Source organism: Miniopterus natalensis, chromosome 2 (genome assembly GCF_054644295.1).
Source record: "Miniopterus natalensis isolate mMinNat1 chromosome 2, mMinNat1.hap1, whole genome shotgun sequence".
Taxonomy (NCBI): domain Eukaryota; kingdom Metazoa; phylum Chordata; class Mammalia; order Chiroptera; family Miniopteridae; genus Miniopterus; species Miniopterus natalensis.
The window spans coordinates 60890090-60905144 of record NC_142082.1 but is presented as its reverse complement, the minus strand read 5'-3'; positions in this window follow the sequence as shown (position 1 = coordinate 60905144).

Here is a 15055-nt window from a genome sequence, read left to right as displayed (position 1 = left end):
AAGGTCAACGGTTTGTGTCCGTGAAAGCAAATTTCAATGATCTTGGACACATTCAGCAATTGCCATGTTACTTTATGTATTATGCTTGAGTATTCAAGCTAAACAAACAAGCAAACAAACAAAAAAATCACTTGTGATGTCCATTACATTGTTCTTAGATGGAAGAATCTATAAACTAATTTTACCCTTGAGGAAGATTTTAAGGCATGCTTGTTTATTTTGTATTACATAATTTAAAACAAAAAAATGCTTATCAATTTCAATTTGCAATCTGAAGGTTTAAACATTAATGTTTAAAGTATTGCATGTGTTGTTTTAAGTCTCCTATTTTCAAAAAATTTTACTACTGTGATATTTGATATTAAAAGTGATACTAAGCCCCGGCTGGTGTGGCTCAGTTGGCTGGGCGTCATTCTGTGCACCAAAAGGCTTCCAATGATTCTCAGTCAGGGCCCTGTCCCCACAGGAGGCGTTCAGGAGGCTGCAGATAGATGTTTCACTCTCACATCAATGTTTCTCTCTCTCCCTCTTCCTTTCTCTCTCTCTAAAACACAATTTAAAAAGTGATACTAAACAAAATTTAATCACATTAACATGAAAATGTTACTGTAGTCATATATTACATAAATTACATACACATCTTTTAAAAGTTATTAAATAAAACACATTATTTTTAATAACAACCACTAGTATGTATTTACCTAACATGAATTTCATATTGATTTAAATTATTTTAACACAAAATATTTGGCAAGATTAGAAAACAGTCGTTCTGAATGTTTATATAACTTTTCTGGCCTCATAGAAAGATATTTATAGTTCTGAATTGTCAGTTTCTGGAAGAATCGGGATGATATTTTCTCAAATATGTGTGCTTTGTGTCACCCAAGACATTTCTATATATGACTGGCAGAGTGAGCTCATTCTTAGTCAATCTATTCTTTCTCGATATTCAATGATAAATGAACATAGCAATTGAATTACCCAAGTATAAATGTTACCATTTCATGACAGAAATAAATAGATGTATCCACAAGACAGACATTTGTTTCACATATATGCTGTGACTAATGCTGACCTTGTAGACCACTGGCTTTTCAGGATACCAGGTGAACATTTTGTACTTATAGTCATAGAATACAGAATCAAGAGTTTCTGAAAAGATAAACTGTAACGTGAAAAAAACCAACATCTTTGGAAGCAGACTAATTCTGTTACGATGGTAGAATATTTCTAAACAAACATTTGCGACTGCACAGGTGAGGTAGCAAATAGTGTAATAAATAAACCGTAGTGGTTTTAAAATAATTAACTTAGAACTAAAAGTAAACTAGAGACCTGTGAGTTCCAGCCTCAGTTGAGAAGCTCAATTGTTAACTGCACTATTTTAGCACTAGACTTAAGAATGGTAATTTAAATTAAATTGATCAGAATAACAAAGCAGGTAAATAGGAAAAAAGGTTTGAACTTTTAGCCTTAGTGACTGTCAAAATCAGAACTCTTGTAATAAAGGCTTTCTTGTGTGCCATTGATGGAGGCTAACTACCCTTCCTCTTCTGTATTACGAACAGGGCTTGTTACTGGAGTGATGGTTTTCATGAGAGCTCTGCACACTCTTCATTTTCAGACCTGGTGAGTTTTCAGCATTATAGCTCATGAGGTCACTCAATTTTAGGGGGCTTCATTTCAGACTAGAGCTTCTTAACTGACAGGATAACTGAATATTTATGGACTGGATAGCAGCATGAAGTGGGAATATTATTTTCCTTTCTTATTATGCATGGATATACAAAGCAGTAAAATACATTTTCTCTTTCTTGCAAATTCCATAGTACTTATGACAAGTGACATTTTATCTATTGACATCTAAAATATAGGTGTGCATGCACACAAATGTACACAAATATGTATACACACATATACATATCATGCACATATATGGATAATATTAAGAATAATTGTGATATTAGATAGGTGTTTGTGATTTGTTCTTATTTGAATCCCTTTATCTGAGTAAGGTGGAATGAATCTATTGAATTCCTACATGTTCTTTTCTTACCCAAAAAAGTTTTAAAGGAAATTATCTACAGGAACAATTATTGTTATATTTATTCAATAGTTAAGAATCATGCACAGTAGCAGACAGGAGACAGAGGCGTTGCACATAACTCATACACATTTTCTAAGTCAAAACACTAATTTCTTTGTTCTTCCAAAGAAAATATTATCATCTGGACCCCAACTCTAAAATTATAAGTGACTTGAATAAAATAGCACATCATAATAGTAAAATAGATCAACAAGATATATTAAAATTATTTTGTTTATTAAAGAAAGCAAGTAACTACAGTTTAAAATATTTATATATACATTTCTTTGACTATTTTTTCAGAGATGTGTAGAAATAGTATCAGAGTACTATTGCCTCTGGCTTTTATTTACTTATGACAACTTCAGAGTTCACTGAATTTTAATGAACACAAAGAATCATACACATTCAATTTAAAAAAGTTAAAAGATATCAGACCCAAACTATTATCTGAAATATAAATGGATTTTCTTAGAATACTTAAGAAAAAAATCAGAACAAGCTGCAAATAATTTAATTTGTCTGTAATTCATTAAAAGCAAATTATCATATTTTGCTTCAAACTTTTTACACTTTGTAAATGTCTACTTTTAAAGTATAAGAATATATTTTAAATATATTATTTTTTAAATGGGTGGCACACAGTACTTCACTTTTAAAAATAAGCCTTTCATAGTTGAAATAATCTGCATGTCTAACAGACTTTCTCTGCCTGAAGTTGTACTGGAAACTAGAACACTCATTGGCTAAATTCATGAAGCACAGGCTAGAATCATAACGGCTTCTCTGTGATTCAGCAAGTGATCTATCTTATATATAAAATTTATGTTATACTATTACCTATATGAGACAGTAGAATTTGTGTTTATTTGTACAACTCTGGAGTAAATTAACTGGTCCAGAAACTTTTATCACTTACTAGCTCTTTACAAGAGAGATCCTTGAAAATATTTATTTAGCTGTAAAATATGAATAACACATTATAAAGATTAAATAAAATAGGTATGAATAGTATGTAGCATATAGCAATCACAGAATAAATATTAGCAGTACTTTATTTTCATTCTTTAAATTAAATTTTATTATTAAATACTGCTTGGGGGTGATGAGTCCAAATGGGGTACTCGGGCAAAATGTGAGTGATATTCTGCAGAATATTGAGTTGCCGTCTCTGATAGGAACTACATTGCAGGTATATATGCTACTTCAACATCTCCTTTTAAAAAAAAAAAATTAGAGAGAGAGACTTTTAGAGAGAGAGAGGAAGAGAGAGGGATAGAGAGATAGAAGCATTGATGAGAGAAACATCATCCAGTGGCTGCCTCCTGCACAGTCCCTACAGCGAATTGAGCCCATAACCTGTGACCTCTTGGTTCCTGGGTGGACGCTCAACCACTGAGTAACACTTGCCAGGCTCAGCATCTCCTTTTTTAACTACACATACCCCAACTCGTCACTTTGAATTTTAGCTCTAATAAGGCATAGACTATAGAGCATATATCTAGATAGCTATTAGCAAGTTGGTTTTTTGTCCTTGATAAGTATAAATGTAGAATTCAAAAAATTACAACGAAGACCTGTATTATGAGAAGAGGTATAAATTTCGCATGTAACACAGAGGGTCAAGACAAGTCATCCAGAGGGAGTAATATTTGAAAATGGAGTTACTGACAGAGAATTAATTACATACGAAACCCGGTGTGGAGGGGGAAAGATATAATGGGGTGAACCAAACCAAACCAAACAAAAAAACCTCTAAAGATGTAGATTCATGTAGCAACCCAACTTTGCTCTGGAGAGAACAAAGAAAGGCAGGATTTATAAAGGCCAATCTACAAAAATTTAATTTTTATGCAAATTAAGGCTTGCTGGCTAGGTTAACAGGGGTTGATTAGTTCCAAAGTGCAAACCAGGGAGGCAAAACTGCAAGAAAGAGATTCCATATGTGTCCATCTAGCAGTTATTCCAGGATGTTTATGGCTCAGCCTTGAGCTAAGTTTAGCAACAGGTATAGCAACTTAATAGCAGTTCTATTATTAAGCACCACCTCCCTAACAGCCTCCTGACTCTATTTTAAGTGACTCTCTTAGCAATGCTTAATCCATTTAATTTTTTTTTCTATTATCAATGGTACTGAATGAAAGGCTAATACATGAGGAGCCCCAGAGGCATGAAAAATCTAAAACCTGGGGGGAAAAGAGAAGTCAATTTTGAAATGCAGACTGTGAGAGATGGAAACAGTTGAAGCTATGCCAAATTGTCTAAAATTTAACATTCAGGAAACAATATGTTGCTGAAAGAAATTACCCATAAAGGGAAATTGTTATATTTACCCTTTAGAAAGGTCAGTCTAGATACTTTGTGGAGAATTGGATGCACTGGAACAAGGATCTGTTGCGTAGTCTATAAAAGATTTGCAAATCACTTAGACAGAGGATCAAAAGAAGTGTATGGGTTCAAGAGGTATTTAGGAAGTATAGCAAATATTGTTATTGAGGAAGAGAGGAAAAAAGAATTATTACAACTATGTATATCTTCTAGCAAAGTTTGAAAGATGTTCGGTGCTGTCATTGAGGAATTTCATGACTTCCTGGCAAAATATCGATACAGGGGCTCCTTATCTGTACTGAAATACACTCTTTCCCTGGAAGATTTTATCATTTTATCTTTGAAATATACATATATTCGGCGTAAACATAAAAGAGGAGCTAATTGAATCTATGGGAAGAATCAGCAAATCAAACTGAGAATCAACAGTCATAGATTCATTGGTAAAACTATTAGACAGTGTCAGAATCATGGAACAGAGTATTAACTTTTTTAAAAATATGTTTTTATTGATTTTAGAGAGAGAGGAAAGGAGAGTGAGAGAGAAACAACAATCAGCTGCCTCCTGCACTCTCCCAGCTGGGGATTGTGCCCGAAACCCTGGCATGTGCCCTGACTGGTGCATGGGTAGATCCTAAGCCACAGAATCGCACCAGCTGGGTGGAAATGAGTATTTAAAAAAGGAAAAATATAAGAAGGTTAAATAGTGTCTGGTTCCTCTTATTTCTTTAATGGATTAATACAAGTAAACTTCACTTTAATCCAACAAGTTATGTATCAGTGTAGGTAAAACATATGTAACTTGCCCAAAGTTCTGTGCCTGCTTTTTCAGTGTTTAGAATATCTATGCATTTCATTGGTGTTTTTATTTTATTTTAATGGGAAAATGTTTTTCATTTTGATCAAAACTAATTCCTCCTTTTAAAAATTATTTTATGTTTATCCCTTTCTTTGTTTTAAGAAGTACTTACACACTGTTCATAAAGATATTTTTCAATTTGTCTTCTAAAATATACTTTTGATTTTTATATTTATGATACTGATCTACCTAAAATTGATTTTTTATATTTGGGCATGTGTGAAGTAGAAGTTTGTTTGTTTCTTTTTTTTCTTTTCTTTTTTCTCTGTTAATTATTCTAGCACTGTTTGGGTGAACAGATTTTGTGTGCTCCCATTGAATTGCATTGGCATCCTTGAAAATCATTTGACCACCTATATGTGTAGGTCTGTTTCTGCACTCTCTGTTCTGCTCTGTTGATTAATTTGTGTATCCTTTTGGCAAGACCACACTATATGGATTACTGTAGTATTATAATAAATCTTGGATTCCTTCAACATTTTTGTTCATTTTTCTAAAGTGCTTTGGCCATACTTGGTGTTTTGTCCTTCCAAATAAGTTTCAAAATCATCTTATCAATTTCTAGAAAATATTACAACTTGGATTGTGGCTAAGGCTGCATTTATGCTGTCATTTAATTTGGGTAGAATCTATATTTTAACAATATTGAGTATCCTAATCCATGTTGTAAAATATGTTACTTCCAACTTCGTGGAGAATTGTTAATTTTAAAAGCCTGGAATAGTATTACTAGAAAAATTTTTCTAAGGTAAATTAATTTATTAATTAAAAGCATAAATGGCACAAACCTATTTGTACAAGGATATTTATTGAAGCATTATTCTTAATATTTATAACCTGGAACCAACTGAAATCAACAGTAGATTACTTTATTTCAAACACTGATATTATGAAATAACTTTGCATCATTAAAATGATGGTGTAAGATAATTTTGAATAAAGAAATAGTGTTATTATATATTTATATGGAAAAAATCAGAATTGAAACAATATGTAGACCATGTACACTATGATCTAATTTTTGTGAACATACATATAACTATAGAATACCTACCAAAATATAACTCTTTTTGATACTTAGTTTCTATTTTTCTACTATATGCTTTTTTATTTTATAAAAAATTTCTAATTTAAAGTATTTTTACTTTGTAAGATGAAGCTATATTCATACATATGTAATCTTTTTTTAGTCCTCTGTTTACAAATTATATTTGCTATTATTTATAATAGAATAAAACTAAAAACTCCTGAGGATGGTAAACATACCATCCATATTCCAGTTTCATCTGCTAAATGAAATCCATACTTTTCAGGTACAATGGGTGACATGCAGTTTTCTAAGCTAGCTATATATTTATATATCTGCCTAATTTTCTCGTCTTTCTGTTTTTTCAAAAATATCTTTATCCCCAAACTATTATTTTGAAATAAACACATTTCCTTTGAGACACTGTCCATTCCGTCATTACGGAGAATTAATCGCTTCTATTGCCTTTCATGTTATGGAGGAGCCATGTGCTGCCAGTTGTGCATAAGAATGACAGGCAGCTTTTCAGGACCCATTGAGACTTGAGATCATGATTTAGTAGCAGCATAGCCAACACAATTATGTACTTTACTTGTTGGACTGCTAAGTAGCCTGGATATAGAAGGGAGCAAATAATTTTATTGATTTAAGTTTGAATTTTGTAAGGACTTACCACAAAAGGATAAAGAAAGGAACAGAACTGGTAATATCAATGAGAGGAGTTTTAATATTCGTTCATAGAAGTGAGAACAGAAGGAAATAAAAAAAGAGAAGGTTTGTGTAGGAGATATTAGAAAGGTCAAAAGTAAGGAAGGTTTATTGGATAAAAGAAGAGAGAGAGTTAGAATCTATTATTTATGATCAGAGTTAGAATCTACTATTTGAAATTTTGGAATTGAAGCCGTGTAGATGATGCTGACAGCCAGCTTGCATGTATGGGAGAATGCAGAGGAATTAAAGTGAGCACAAACGTTTGTACATAATAAGCATTTAAGAATTTGGATAGCGATGGTCTGTGTGACTATCGCAGTCATTCGGACTATATCAGCATTGGAGGCCAATCGGCTGTGGAATGTAGGAATCATAAGAAACCAGAAGCCAGAATGGATGCTGTGGACATGGCCAAACTGCACAGCCTCAGAAGACAAAAAACACTCTCAGATGTGATTAGACACACCGTTGTCCAGAAGGAGCAGCGAGGCGGGAGGACAGTGCTTTTTCCATTTCACGTAATCTCAGATTCTAAAATATGGGGGCCGAGGGAAAGTAAAATATACTTTTTTAAGAAAGCTGCAGAACAGATGATACTTGAGGTTTCAATCTGAATTTCAGTGAAATAAAGATAAGAGATTACTCAGAAAAAAACAAGGTGATAATGTATAGGAGATTTGTTTGGTTTTATCTGTGGAATAGCATTCTTAAAAACAGTGAGTGTGGAAGGAGAGAAAATATCAATTAAGGATTACCTTCAGCTGCATGAAGTAGATAACAGATAAAAGGGCTGAAAGGAGACAGTTTTTATTTTTTTTAAATACAGGAAGTGCTGGGATAGTTCATTAGCTTCCCGAGGTCCCCATTTTTGCAGGTTTCTTTTATCTCCCTGTTGCACCATCCACAGTGAGTGCTGTAATCCTCACGGTCAGTCACATGCCTCACATTGACATCAATCTTACATTACAGGCGATAAGCAGTAGATTAATAAGGAAACAAGAAGAAAAGGCTGGTGCCTGTTTCACAAGGTAAAACCTGCCGAATATTCCAGTAGACTTCCGCTGAGACTGACTAAACTTTGCTGTGTTGGGGGAGGTTGGAAAATGTAGGTTTACTTCATTTAATATATTTTAATTTAGTTTTGTTTTCATTTAATTTTATTTTTTCCTTCTCCTAATAGGGCCCCTTGCCATCCTAACAAAATCAGGATGACTAGTTGCTCCATCTTACCATCCCACCTAGATATTTACTTTATTATTTTAGGATTTTTCCCACCAATTTAAATATTTTATTATTGAGGCTGATAATTCTTTGTCTCCCACCATCATCCTGAAAAACAGAAGAATAGAGCAGGATGGGCATGAGGGAACGGAAAAGTAGGGGGGAAGACATAACCCCTAATTTTAGCCATTGCCCAGTATGTAAAAATATATATAGTTTAGTGGTAATAATTACAAGTGTTTTGTTAAAAAATAGTCAAAGTGGCCCTAGTTTGAACTGATGACCCTCCTGAGGGATCTGAAGGATAAGAATTCTAATGGATGCTGTCGAAGGTGGAGATTAAGGAAAAAAGAATTGCCACTCTAAGAATGAAATATTTAAATTTGATGGGAAAGACACTAAAGCAAAAATGTAGATATCTAAGTAAGATGAAGTTAAGTGTAAGCATCTCGTCTTCCCAACCCCGAGCTATTATAGCTACCTACTCAAAACCACAGTATAATCATGAGAAATTATCAAAGGATTGCACAATGCTTAACTAAGGAAACAATGTAATGATATGGAAAAGGTTCAGAATATATTGTTAAATGATAAGAGACTATTACAGAACTATGTGTACATGATGAAAATTCTTCCCCTTTTCTTTTCAATGATTAGAAGGAGATTTACCCAACTATTAAAAACAGTTATACTTGAGTGGGGGTAAATTTCATTTTCTCCATATCTTTGTGTTCTTGCCATATTAAATATGAGTTAGTATTTGTAATGAAAAAAGCCAGCATATATACTCTTAACAACAGTAAATACTTGAGTTTGGGCTAACTGACAATTTTGAAAGGTATTTTCCCACTCAGTGATCATGTCATACACTTCCTTTTAATACATTTCTAAGAATAGATCAGATTACTACTCCTTACACTGCACTTTTTACAACTATGATCTAACGAAGCCTTTTCTTTGGGGCCAGAGACAGGATACATTTATAAGCCTCAGAACTGTCACAAGAAAATTGGTAGATCTAGGTACTTTGTATTAGAAACCTGAGACAGCACTGTTCTCATGCCTTAGAAACTTGTAGTGATCATTGTACTTGCATTCTAAAGAAACCAAAAGTCTTTGAATATTTATAAATAAGACAAGCCAAATAATATGCTATTTTGAATTTTCTAGGGTTGTTGATACTGCATAATGTGATGCAGCCTGACATTACAGAGATCGGCTCCTTTTCTGTTTGATGATATTCTTAAAATGTTTTATAGCAAATCATTATGCAAGATGTGCATTTATCTTCATATTACAGCGACAATATATTTGTAAATCACTGAAGCTCTGCATTATATTTGCATTTATTTCCTTTGGTAAAACAATAGTTATGTACTTTATTCTTATAATTTTACAACCTTATTCATGCACACACTAACAACAGCCACAAAAAAATAAACCACCAAAAAAACCCTAAACTTTTTGTAATCACACAGCTGTAAACACACTAAGAAGAGAATATGATAATTTATTAAATGCTTTGGGGTATACAATGAAGATGCTACTGAGAGACTCAATTGTTCATTTTAGGCTTCAGTTTTTAGGCTTTACTGACATCTAGGTGGCAGCCAGTAAAAAGTGCTTTTCAGCCATTGAGAAATTCATTCAACAAATAGCTGTTTAGGGCCTACTATGTGTCATGCCCAGCTATAAGTTCCAGAAATAAATCTTTAAAGAATGAATAACTGTCTTTATGGAAATTGCACTTTTTGTTCTCTTTGATCTTTTTAAAATAGAATTTATATTTTAGAGCTAATTTAGGTTCCCAGCAAAAAAAAAAAAAAAAAGGGAAGGTACAAATATATCACACACACTCCTTGTCCTCACACATGCATAACCTCCCCCACTATCAACATTCCCACCAGAGTGCGACATTCATTATAACTGATGAACCTACACTGACACATCTTATCACCCAAAGTCCGTGTTTACATTCATGTTCACTCTTGGTGCTGTACATTTTATTTGTTTGAGCAAACTAAAGAGTGGTTCAATATTCTATTGAACACATTCTATTGGTTTATAATGATATGTATCCACCATTGTAGTTTCACTTCCCTAAAAGTGCTCTATGCTCTGCCTAGTTATTCCTTCTTCCCTCTAATCCTTGGCAGTGACTTATTTTTAAAAACTATATCCATAGTTTTGCCTTTTCCAGAATTTCATATATTTGAAGTCATTCTGTATATTTCATAGGCTTTTTATTTCACCTGGTAATATGCATTTAAGTCCTCAATGTCATTTGTCTTGATATGTCTTTTTCAGGGTGAATAATACTCCATTGTCTAGATGTACTACAGCTTATTTATCCATGGTTGTTTTGAAGCTTTAGCAACTATGAATGAGACTGCTATAAACATTGCATTTAAATCAGCACTCTGAATAAAGAAGAGCCTCCCTCACACAAATGAGTGAGCATAATTCAGTCGGTTGAGGCCCAAACAGAACAAAAACCATGAAGGAAGAGTGAATTCTTCCTCTCGCTTCTTGAGCTAAGATGACTATCTACCCCTCCATCCACAGTTCTCAGGCTTTCAGCCTTTAACTTGGAATTACACCACTCTGGCTACTCTGGTTCTCAGGCCTTTGAACTTGGACTAAATTATGCCCCTAGTTTTTCTGGTTCTCCAGCTTGTAGAGAGCAGATCACAGTGCTTCTCAGCCTCTATAACTGCATAAGCCAATTCCTACAATAAATCTCTCTCTTTCTCTCTCAATATACATCTATATTCATTTTTCTGGTTAATAGAATATATATTTACTGTTCTGTTTCTCTGGAGAATGCTGATTAATACACAAGTTCACTTTTAAATAACACTATCATTGCACAGGTCCTTATAATCTTGTAATAAGAAAATAATCCTAATTCTTTCTTCTCATCCATAGTATAAATGCTGTAATTTATTTCACTTATGCATAAACATATATATATATGTAGTGTGTGTATACATTTTTTGGGGAATATATATATAATCAAAATCATTGTATGCTAAATGAATTAAGAATAAGTTGTTTTTATTTTATCATTTTTTATTCTGTATCTGATGCTCTTCCTTCCTTTATGTAAATCTGAGTTTCTAACCTATATCATTTGCCTTCTCTCTAAAAAATTTTTTAAACTCTTCTTGCAAAGCAGGTCTATAGGCAACAAATTCCATCAGTTTTTGTTAGTTGAGAAAGTACTTATCTTTCACTTTTGAAGAATTCTTTGTTAGGGTACAGAATTCTATGCTGTTGATTTTATTTTCTTAATGTTTTTTAATTCTTGTGTCAGTCATGGGCAGTCTACTGCTAATAGCCTTTTCACAGACAGTCTTCATTTCTATTACAGTGTTTTTGATCTCTAACATTTCTTTTAAATTCTTTCTTGGGGTTTCCATTTCTCTTCTTGCATGCTCTCTACTTCATGCTTTACTGTCATTAGCATATAAATATAATCATAGCTGTTATAAATTCCTAGTTTGCTTTGTCTTTTCACAGTATGTTAGATATGATGTACTTGGTAAAAGGAACACTTGCCGCACTCACCCAAGGCCGCATCGTGCACACTCCATTCCAGATGCGCACTGTTTGCCTTCCCGGGAAACCCCGCACTCCATCCAGCCAGGCCGGGCCCTGGCCCCAGCCTGAGATCATCTCCCATGGCGTTCAAAAGACATTTCCTGCTGGGGGGGCTTGGGTAAAGGGGCCAGGGTACTGGCAGTTGGGTTGGGTCAGAAAGAGGAAATGCCCTGAGGCTGTTCTTCAGGGGAAAGACTCAGGAGCGGGCAGCACTTGTCTCCTGGGTCAAGTTCTAGACGCCCCCTGGCTGCTGGGGGGAACAGCCGGAGCAGAGAATGTGCAGTGGAACGCAGTCAAGGTTGCTGTGGCCTGGGGATTGGGCCCCGGGCCCTCAGGCCCCCGGGAAGGCTCACTCCCCTGTTCTGCCCAAGCAGCCCCCCACTGCCCAGCTTCCGGGCCAGAGCCCTGTTCCCCTGCACCTGCGGGGCCTCCGGACACAGGTGCCCCCGCGTCGGCACTGAGAGGAGCGGCGCAGGGCATCCAGGGGAACTGGGTTTTGAATGACAAGCGGAGTGAGCCAGACTCCCCAGTGCCCGTACGAGACGGAGGGGCTCCGGCGCTCCGCCTTGGGAGGCACCCCCTTGCCCCTCTCCCAGCGCCCCCTGCTGCCCCGGCGGAATTCCCGAGATCCCGCCGGGTGGGGCTGCTCCGGGAACAAGTGGTGGCGGCTGCAGAGCCACCCGCTGGAAGCTGCGGCTCCCTGCGCTGCCCGAGGCTCCGCACGTCCCAGCCCTTCTCGCCCCTGGCTCCATCTGGACCCCTCGGCCATGGCCATAGGTAAGGATTCGGGGGAGGCGAGGGGCGTGCAGGGCTCCTAAGATTGGCTCCCATCCTTTTGGTGAGCCTGGATCTCTGGATTATTAACCTCACAGTGCTCAGTTTTCTCCCCTGAGGTGGGACAAGATGACAGGAGTAGCCTGGAGAAGAGCATTTCCCTTCTCCCGCCTACAATGCAGAGGGGCCTGGGGCTGGGAATTTCGCTTCCCCCAGGGCAGTTCGGCTCTGATAAAACCCCTGCAGGTTGGGCTCTGTTTAAGCAGTTTCTCCTCAGGGCAGGCCTTGTTACAAATGGACTGAGTGCTCAGGTGTATTTAAAAATGGTTTCTTTTTCTTCCCCTGTAGGAAGCGGGCGGGTTTTTACTGTGGGTTTTTTTTTTCCTTCTGAGAGTAAAACTGCTAAAGTGCGGGGCCCCTTTTATGACTGGATTCCTCTGATTTTTAACTCTTTTTAATCAATTATAGACATACTTTGTTTTATTGTGCTTCAGTTCATTGTGATTCACAGATGTGGCTTTTTTTTTTTTTTTTAACTGAAGGCAAGGCCCTCCTCTCACAAAAAAATTAGAACTTGCTTTCTTGCTGTGGTCTGGAATCAAACCCACAGTACCTCTGAAGTATGACTGTGAAGTGCATTTTCCCTCTCTCTTTAATGCTCCTGTTGTTCTTTACAATTTTGGGAGATACTGGATTGCCCGGTTAAGTCACTTATCTTATGGATCTAAAAAATGTTATGTTTTACTTTGCTCAGGTTTTTATTTGTTGTTAGGATGGAGTGGCAACGCCAAGGTTCTTACATGGCAGACTGGAGAACAGAAGTCTAAAGACTGCATTTTAATGGAAGCAGACAGATAATAAACAGGGAGACAAACTAAGCTTATAATAGGTCAGATGATAAGTGCTATGGGGAAGATAAATCAGGGTAAGGGAAATAGGCAGTTCTACCAATAGGGACAAATTACTATTTTATATTGTACAGTCAGGGAAGAGCTCACTAAAAAGTGGCCCTTGAACAGTGAGAGCAAGCCCGGTGGCTCCCTGGAGGAGAGAGCAAGTGCAGAGGCCCTCAGGTGTAGAATGTTCTTGCCAGTCTTGAGCAACAGCAAGGAGGGCTGTGGCCGCACAGGGTGAAGGAGAGAAGTAGGAGATAAGCCACAGGTGAAGTCCTTAGAGACCTGTGTAAGTTCCTTTGTTTTAGTCTCTGTGAGATGGGATGCTGACAGTTTTGCATTTGGAGACTGAGGTGATCTGATTTAAGTTTTTAAAGTATTATTCTAGTTATTGTGGTGAACATAGACTGTGAAGGACACGTGAAAACAGAAAAGATTAGGGAGCTAATCCAATAACTCATTTTTCTCTGCATCATTTAATAGGGTGGTGTTGTTACGTGGTAATTTTAGGTTTTAAAATCTGGATATATTTTGAAGATGAAAGCCGACACTATTTGCATATGTTTTGGATTTGCCATATGAGAAAAATAGAGGAATCAGTCATAACAGCAAGTTCTTGACTTAGACCACAATGAAACAGCCATTTAGTGTAATTATGGAAACAAATGTCTGAACTGGGTACAGTCTAATGATAGATGTAACTTCAACATGAGCAGATCACCATTGGTTAGAGAATGATCCAAAGATTTTTCAAGCATTTTGGTAGAGGATGCTTTCTGGGAATTTCAATACTATCCTGCAAAGCAAATTCTTATTCTATATGTGTTCTCAAGGAAACAAAAGATCAAACACCTGCTAGGAAATTCTAGGCAGCAAATAAAAGGGAAAAAAAATACTCAAAGCAGCTTTAACCAGAAGAACAAAATTGTTAACTGCAGGCACTGTGTTGTACAGCTGATCTCTAGAATTTATTCATCTTGTATAACTATAACTTTATACCAGTGACATAAGCCAGCCACAGAAGAACAAATACTTCATGTTTCCATGTGTAAGAGGTATCTAAAATAGTCAAATTCACAGAAGCAGAGAATAGAATAGTGGTTGCCAAGGGATGGGGGGAGGTGGATATGGGTAACTATTGTTCAACGGATATTTTGTGTTTCTTTTTATCACTAGCCAAGTTTTCCTAGAAGTTACTCAGCAATTTTCTCTTCTCACCTCATTAGCTACAACTCTACCTGCCTGTTTCCCGACTACAGCAATGGAACAAGGCTGATATTTATCTGATCTGCACCAATATGTGGCCTTTCCACTTCTTAAATCTTGAGATACTTATGAATCGCTTGTTAAATAGCTGCTGACTCAGGCCCACCTAGTGCCCCGCACCCCTAATCTCAGCAGCTCCGGGGAGTCCCTTGCAGCAAGAGGCCTCCTGAAGCACACACCGTGTTGAAGCAGGCCTCCAGTCGGATTGGTGGGTGCCTTTGTAATAGCAGCTTCAAAACACTTCGGAGGAGTACTAGGGAAGATTAAGATTACTGTGCTTAGCT